This window comes from Triticum aestivum, chromosome 4B (assembly GCF_018294505.1).
Source record: "Triticum aestivum cultivar Chinese Spring chromosome 4B, IWGSC CS RefSeq v2.1, whole genome shotgun sequence".
Taxonomy (NCBI): Eukaryota; Viridiplantae; Streptophyta; class Magnoliopsida; order Poales; family Poaceae; genus Triticum; species Triticum aestivum.
This window is the reverse complement of record NC_057804.1, coordinates 74923128-74932223: the sequence shown is the minus strand read 5'-3', so window position 1 is coordinate 74932223 and position 9096 is coordinate 74923128. Positions and strand designations below refer to the sequence as shown.

The following is a 9096-nucleotide window of genomic DNA, read 5'->3' as shown; positions in this document are numbered from 1 at the left end:
ATGATATCCTGGATTTAGAGGCAGAGCAGACTTTAGAGATGATTCGTAACTTAGCAGCGGTTTAACCCATGAATGATTACGATATTGATGCTTTCGGGTTCAGGGTGCTCGATAAGTTTTGTGCGGATCTTGCTCCTCCCCTCCCTGAGCCTGAGGAGGAGGATGAGATAGTTGAGAATGTTGTAGTCAGACCTTCTGAGCCTGGTTGTGAGGACCGGCTGGAGAGTCAGAACATGCCTAAACGTAAATGGAAGCGGAAGATCTACCCGGCGTCTGTAGTGCATAGGAGTGCTAGGATCCATACGGCTAAAAAATTCCATGACAAAATATGAAAGGAATGTTTTGGAATAGCAGAGGTTTGAAAAACTTGGCTAAAAGAAGGTTTCTTGCAGAGGCCTCTATCGAGCATAGGTTGGACTTTATCGCATTGTCGGAAACTGGTAGAGATAATTTTTCTCCACAATTTCTTAATACTTTATCGGGAGGTATTGATTTTGACTGGCATTGTCTGCCACCGCGAGGAAGATCGGTGGGATCTTACTCGGAGTTAGATGCGATTCGCTCGAAGTCTGAAGTGTGGTCATGGGAGATTTTGCGGTTAAGTTTAGGGTGCGGTCGAAGGCTGATGAGTTTAATTGGGCTCTGGTGGCGGTATATGGTGCCGCACAGCCCGAACTCAAACCTGATTTCTTGGCTGATCTGGTTAGGATTTGCGGCTCTGAGCAGCTTCCAATCCTGGTGGGGGTGATTTCAACATCATTAGAAGGCGCGATGAGAAGAATAATGATAACTTTGATGGCAGATGGTCGTTCATGTTTAATACTATCATTGAAAGCTTGGATCTAAGAGAGATGGAGCTTTCGGGAAGAAAGTTCACCTAGGTTAACGCGCTGCCAAATCCGACGTTTGAAAAGTTGGATCGAGTACTGGCTAGTGTCGAATGGGAACAGAAATTTCCCTTTGTAACAGTTCAGGCCCTTTCTCGTGGTATTTCTGACCACACGCCTTTATTTCTGGACTCTGGTGAGGCCTCCCACTTGGGAAACAAAAACTCTTTTTGTTCGAGCTTGCTTGGTTTGAAAGAGAAGGCTTCTTTGATCTCGTAGCCAAAGAGTGGGCTAAGGATGCAGGAGGTAGGACTACGCTTGAGCGTTGGCAGAATAAGATCAGGCATTTGAGAAGTTTCCTACGTGGGTGGGCTAAGCATCTTAGCGGGATTTATAAGGTCGAAAAGGAACATCTCCTTACCCTTATTCAGTCCCTAGATGTAAAAGACGAAACCACGGTTCTGCTAGCCTCGGGGCTTCATGCCAAGCTTGACGCGGAGATGAGGTTGAAAGAGCTTCTTCGTGAAGAAGAGTTAGAGTGGGCGCTGCGGGCCAAGGTCCAAAGAGTAGTCCAGGGGGACGCGAACACTCAATTCTTTCACATGGTCGCTAATGGAAAACACGGAAAGAAGAGGATCTTTCAGCTTGAACAAGATGAAGGAACGATTCTAGGTCAGGAGAACCTAAAATTATACATCACCGAGTATTACAAACAATTGTTTGGGCCTCCAGAGGATAATTGTGTTTCTCTAGATGACTCTAGGATTGAGGATGTTCCTCAACTTACTGCTATTGAGAATGATATTTTAGCTGCTCCTTTTTCTGAGAAAGAGGTGTTTGAGGCCATATCGCAGATGAAGAATAATAAGGCTCCCGGCCCAGATGGATTCCTAGCTGAGTTTTATAAGAAGTGTTGGCATATTATTAAAGAGGGCCTGTTGCCGTTGCTCCATGATTTATTCTTTGGACAGCTTCATCTTTTTCAACTGAATTTTGGAACGATAACCCTGCTTCCTAAGAAAACAGAGGATGTGAGAATTGAGCAATTCAGGCCCATCTGTCTTCTTAATGTTAGTTTCAAAAACAAATACCAAGGTTAGAACTAATAGGCTCACGCAGATTGCGCATTCTGTGGTGCAGCATACCCAGACTGCTTTCATGCCGAACATGAACATCCTCGAGGGGGTTGTGGTCCTTCATGAAACGCTCCATGAGATTCACACGAAAAAACTAGATGGAGTTGTTTTCAAGGTGGATTTCAAGAAAGCGTACGATAAAGTCAAATGGCCTTTCCTTCAACAGGCCTTACGCATGAAGGGTTTTGATGAAGCTTGGCGACGCCAGGTAGAATCTTTCACGCAAAAAGGGAGTGTTGGAATTAAAGTGAATGACGATATAGGTCATTACTTCCAGACACACAAAGGCCTGAGACAAGGTGATCCAATGTCTCCTATTCTGTTCAACATTGTGGTTGATATGTTGGCAGTTCTGATAGGTAGGGCAAAGGAGGCCGGTCAGGTGGGTGGCTTGGTGCCTCATCTAGTTGATGGTGGTGTGTCCATCCTGCAGTACGCTGATGATACAATCATCTTTATGGAGCACGACTTGGCAAAAGCAAGAAATATGAAGCTGGTGTTATGCTTATTTGAACAATTGACCGGATTGAAGATTAACTTTCATAAAAGCGAGTTGTTCTATTTTGGTAGAGCCAATGAGGAACGAGAGGCTTGTAGGCAATTGTTTGGATGCGAATTGGGGGCATTACCTTTCACGTACTTAGGTATACCCATTCACCATTGTAAGCTGACAAACAGAGAATGGAAGTGCATCGAGGATCGGTTTGAGAAGAAACTGAATTTCTGGAAGGGCAAACTCATGTCATATGGAGGCTGATTGATTCTTATCAATTCGGTGCTCACGAGTATGCCTATGTTTCTCTTATATTTCTTCGAAATCCCAGTTGGTGTTAGGAAAAGGCTGGACTTCTATCGATCCCGATTCTTCTGGCAGAGTGATGAACTTAAGAGAAAATACCGACTCGCCAAATGGGACATCATCTGTCGACCAAAGGATCAGGGGGGCCTTGGTATTGAGAATCTTGAAGTCAAGAATAGATGTCTTCTCAGTAAGTGGCTGTATAAGTTATCAGTTGAGACTGAGGCCACGTGGGCGCAGATTCTCCGTAGTAAGTATCTGCAGTCCAAGACTTTGTCCCAGGTGACAGTGAGACCGACCGACTCACCTTTTTGGAAGGGGGTTATGAGAGTCAAAGCTGCCTTCTTTAATAGAACAAAGTTTATAGTCGGTAATGGCACCACCACTCGCTTCTGGGAGGATACTTGGCTTGGTGAAACGCCGTTGGCGCTTCAGTATCCGTCCCTGTATCGTATTGTTCAACGACGTGATGCTACTGTTGCAACGATTTTGCAGTCAATTCCCCTTAATACTCAGTTTAGGAGGGCGCTTGTTGGCGACCGGTGGGAAGCATGGCTTCATTTGGTGAGTAGACAGATGGAGGTTCAGCTATCTCATCAGTCCGATCAGTTGTGTTGGAAGCTTACTAGGTCTCGAGAGTTCACAGTTAAGTCGATGTATATCGATGTCATTAACTCTAGTGCCATTCTTAGTTCCAAAGATGTTTGGAAAGTCAAAGTTCCTTTGAAAATTAAAGTGTTTATGTGGTTTGTGCATAAACAAGTCATTTTAACAAAGAATAATTTCGTTAAGCGCAACTGGACAGGATCTACTAGGTGTAGTTTTTGTGATCGGGACGAAACTATCAAGCACCTATTCTTTGACTGCCCGTTAGCGAGAGTTTTGTGGCACACGGTGCACATTGCCTTTAATATTACTCCTCCGAATTCGTTCACTACGTTATTTGGAATGTGGCTTGTTGGGATAGAGTCCGAAACAGCCAGACACATTCGCGTAGGAGTATGTGCTTTGTTATGGGCAATTTGGAACTGCAGAAATGATTTGGCTTTTAACAGAACAATAAATATTCATTTTTTGCAGGTTTTATTCCGAGCTACTGCACTGATCCGTATGTGGTCGTTACTCACTCCGACGGAGGCCAGGGAGCATTTGGTTACTGGATCTGTCCGGTGGGAGATGGTAGCGCGGGATATTTTCAACCGGTTTGGATGGCGGTCATGTAATAGGATAGGCGATTAGTTTATCTATCTTTGTTTTGCCAGCCGGTTGTGGGTTTTGGGACTTTTGTTTTTGGCGTTGTGGCTCTTTGTGAGCTTGCTGTTATTTTGTTTTCAGAATATAAGACCTTGTTGAACTTCTTTATTTATTTATAAATGTGGCCGTATACATCATTATGATGCAGAGGTCGGGGAGTCCCCCTTTTCGAAAAAAAATTATTTGCGCCAACCATGGGAACGAGTCCATCATAATTGTGTGTCAAATGTGCTACACGGAATATTATGTTAGACGAGTATGCTTCAATCTAGTATGTTCCTTTTTTTCAGGGTTTGATCAAATAAACTAGCGTTGACTGTCGGATCAAACAAACTAAAAATAGATTTTCCCAAGTATTCAACCGCACCAATATATTATATATTCATAGTTATTAATAAAGCAATTGCATCGCAAAATGAAATAAATTTGCGCTAACCATAGGGATCGAATCCACACAAAAAATAAAATTTCCAGGTATTCAACCAGGCCAGTATACTCATAGTTAAGAAAAAGGAGATTGCATCTCAAAATGAAATTATTACTTTTTTGCAGAAAATGAAATAAATCTGCGCCAACCATGAGGATCGAATCCACACTAAAAGTAGAATTTCCCAACAGGGATCGACCACACTAAAAATAGAATTTTGCAAGTATTCAACAAGGACACTATATAGTCATAGTTATTACAAAAGAGATTGCATCTAAAATGAAATAAATTTGCGCCGACCATGGGATCAAATCCACAGTAAAGATGGAATTTCCCAAGTATTCAACTGCACCAATACATTGACGCGGCGTTTTGGCTCCTAGGTGCATATGCACCTATTGTCGAAATACACATTTTGAAAAGTTAAAAAATTCGGGGAAAAAATTCCATGTGTATATCCGGAGATTTTATGTGCGTTCACAAGATTTTGATGAAAAACGACGTTTTTTGTGGCTTGTGTAAAAAAAATAAAGAAATGCCTCGTGAATAGTTAGAATGAAGCATCAGAAATTGTCTTTTTTACACAAGTCACAAAAAACACCGTTTTTCACTGAAACCTTGTGCACGCACATAAAATATCCGGATATACAGCAGGATTTTCGTTCCGAATTTTTCAACTTTTCAAAATATGTATTTCGACAATGGGTGCATATGCACCTAGGAGCCAAAGGCAATTACCGATATATTCATAGTTAGTAATGAAGCAATTGCATGCTAAAATGAAATAAATTTCCACCAAGGGATAGAATCCACACTAAAAATAGAATTTCCCAAATATTCAGCGAGGCCAGTATATTCATATTTATTAAAAAAGAGATTGCCTCTCAAAATGAAATTATTTTTTTGCGAAAAATGAAATAAATCTGGGCCAACCATGGGGATTGAATCCACACTAAAACTAGATTTTCCCAATGGGGATAGACCACACTAAAAATAGAATTTTCCAACTATTCAACAAAGACATTATATACTCATAGTTATTAGAAAAGATATTGCATCTAAAATGAAATAAATTTGCGCCAACCATGGGAACGAGTCCATCATAATTGTGTGTCAAATGTGCTACACGGAATATTATGTTAGACGAGTATGCTTCAATCCCCTGCGAATGAATGTGCGTATGTCCTGATGGTGCTATGGCGCGCATGGCATGCCCGGAATGAGGTTACTCATGATAAGCCGCTGCCAACTATTGAAGGTTCCCGTTGCTACCTGTGTAGTTACGTGCGATCCCTGAAGCTGATCCAGACCGAGTCCGTTGAGAAAATTATTAAAGGAAAAGGGATTATGGATGGACCCCCTCTGCCGGTGCAGCCAATGGTACAGCCGGATGAGCCAATTCCTTGGGTAAAACCACCAGCCGGGGTAGTCAAATTAAATGTGGATGGCTCCTTCATCCCCGCGACAGGGGCGGCAGGCGCCGGAATGATACTGAGAGACTAGATGGGCCAGATAATTTTCTCGTCTTGCCGCGTCCTCCGTCGCTGTAGTTCGGCCCTAGAAGCTGAGATGAGTGCATGCCTGGAAGGAATTAATCTGGCGATGCAGTGGAGTGCACATCAGTTTGTGGTAGAGTCTGATTCAGCGGAGCTCGTTGCTATGGTTAATAGTCCCAGCCGGGATGGCTCTGCTCTCTGCCAGCTTGTGGGTGAGATCAAGCATCGTATGGCTTCAGACCGGTGTACAAGCCTGAAAAAAATACCCCAAGCCCAAAACCATGCGAGCCACCTGCTTGCAAAATTCGGCCGTGAAGAGAATCGTACAGTGGTATGGTTAGGAGCAGGTCCTGAATCTATTCAAGACCTCATCCTCAGGGATTGTGACATTTCTTATACTTAATTAATACAATCCCCTTTACCCCGCAAAAAAAAGAGTATGCTTCAATCTAGTATGTTCCTTTTTTTCAGGGTTTGATCAAATAAATTGGTGTTGACTGTGGGATCAAACAAACTAAAAATAGATTTTTCCCAAGTATTCAACCGCACCAATATATTATATATTCATAGTTATTAATAAAGCAATTGCATCGCAAAATGAAATAAATTTGCGCCAACCATGGGAATTCAATCCACACTAAAAATAGAATTTCCCAGGCATTCAATCAGGTCAGTATACTCATAGTTATTAAAAAAGAGATTGCATCTCAAAATGAAATTATTACCTTTTTGCAAAAAATGTAATAAATCTGCGCCAACCATGAGGATCTAATCCACACTAAAAGCAGAATTTTCCAACAGAGATCGACCACACTAAAAATAGAATTTTGCAAGTATTCAACAAGGATACTATACAGTCATAGTTATTAGAAAAGAGACTGCATCTAAAAGTAGAATTTCCCAACGGGGGATCGACCACACTAAAAATAGAATTTTGCAAGTATTCAACAAGGACACTATATAGTCATAGTTACTAGAAAACAGATTGCATCTAAAATGGAAAAAAAATGCGCCGACCATGGGATCGGATCCACAGTAAAGATGGAAATTTCCCAAGTATTCAAGCATGCCAGTATATATTCATATTCATAGTTATTAAAAAAAAGGTTGCATCTCAAAATACGTCAGTCATCAGATCTGCACCGACCGTGGGGATCGAACCCACGGCCACGTGGTTAAAAGCCACGCGCTCTACCACTGACCTAGGTCGGCCATCACATTTATGTTTTTCCGGAGATATTACATATGTATACGGTATTACTGAAGAGCACTGCTATACAGACGATACTTTTCAGACGACACACAGACGACGTGTCCCATCCAGCCATCTGTACTTTTGTTCCTAATGCATCTGACGGTGAAGAGTATTTATCGACTACACGTCGTGCACATAGCATCGTCTGCCCATCCATTCCGATTACTGAAAGAATCAATAGCAGGAGATACGTCTAGTTGGGTGTCTCCATAAGAACTAGGTAGTAGCCTAATGGCAAGGGTCGCATAGTACAATATAATACATACTAGAAGTGTTTTGCGTGTTTTGGCGCGTTGGTTTTTCCTCTTCAGCACCCGAACGGCGCGACCACCTCCAGCAGTAGTGAGGACGGCATCACAGAACAACCGAAACGTCCGTCCCACCGCCCACCAGATGCTCACCCCTTCTCCTTCCTCTAGGACTACAAAGCACAGACCAGCTCTCCAATTGACACGCGGCCAGGGAAGAACCCGCAGCCGTCACGCCGCCCACCACGGATTTCACCAGGCGAACATCAATCAATCCCTCCCCAACTGACACGCTATGCCCACAGGGCAGACCCACTGACAAGGCGGCCCACACAACAATATGCACCCCTACCTAGACTGAAGGAGGACCTGGTCAAAATCCAACACCCAATTCGAAATTGATAGCCTAAATTGAATGTAGGCCCTTAAAACCTAGGGGGCTTAGCGTTATAGAGGATTCTCTTTGACTCCTTTTTTTTCCTCCGTGTTGAGTGTGTGCCTCGTTACCCCGACTCATTTCTCTTTTTTTCTTCAATAGCACGACCGCCCCGATGGGGACGAGAGGCGGGCTCAAGCTGTTCCTGCGTATAGTAGGTTTAGAGTCATCATCCTCATATCATTTGACCCGGTGTCAGTGTTTGACCTTGTGCCGAGGACTCACGTTATGTGTTGTGGAAGCAGCTAGCAGAGCTCACGGATAGCACCCAGTGGTCGTCGTCGTCGTCACCTTCCACACAGCCTCCATGGTGGACAAAGGTGGAAGGTGGTGAATCCACCTCACCCCCTTAAACAAGCCGCTGAGGCGGCCAAACAAGCATCTATGGGAGTCTCCTGCTCCTTTATTTTTGCCGCGGAGGCGAAAGGGACGACGGTTGACGGTGGACGATCCTAGTTTGTCTTGTTCCACTCGGGTGTGCCTTGTTGGACTTGAGCTTTCGGCGATGGCGATGTCGTCCCGTGATCTAAAGGACTTTTAGCATGGAGTTTGAGGCAGGCGATAGGGATCCAAGCAACATCGTTGGCGGCTTCGGTGGACCTACAATGCCCATGTTGACTGGCCAACCTCCATCCACAATCTGTTGCATCTTCAGGCTGTATGGCGGCCAAGTTCTTTCCTCCCTACCTTGATGCCAAAAAGGAGATAATGCTACTTCAAGATGGAGTGTATGACACGTAACTATAGAGGTCTCGTCAAACCAAGTGGTGTTGTTCTGGCATCGACGAGATTGGATACATCGGATACAACTTTGGACCCGATCATGTTTTCTTTTTCTATTCGGGCGCCGGAGACGGAAAAGGAGAAGCAACACCTATATATATAGGACAAATGTTTTCTACAAGCAGTGGTAGTTACCACCACTTGCATTTTGTATGTTGTATGTAGTATCTGACAAAATTGAGAGTATGTACGTGTAGTATGTAGTATATAACAATGATTAGGTAGTATATATACTAATTTTTAGGTAGTATATACCATGTTTTGAGTATGCTCTTTTTTACGTACAAATATGTATGTATTTCACAAATATAACAAAAACTATGGGTTCATATGCAATTTTTTCATGTAACTTGCTTTGAAATATCTTATATATAGTATATGAATATATTTAAAATGATAAAGTAGTATATATAGTACCATATGGTAGTATATGAG

General features: G+C 42.9%; 1 non-coding gene across 1 annotated transcript; it reads right to left on the bottom strand.

The window, feature by feature from the left end:
* Positions 1-7079: 7079 nt before the first annotated feature.
* TRNAK-UUU (transfer RNA lysine (anticodon UUU)) lies at positions 7080-7151 on the bottom strand. Its single transcript has one exon. It is a non-coding gene; the product is annotated as a tRNA-Lys (tRNA).
* Positions 7152-9096: the final 1945 nt, after the last annotated feature.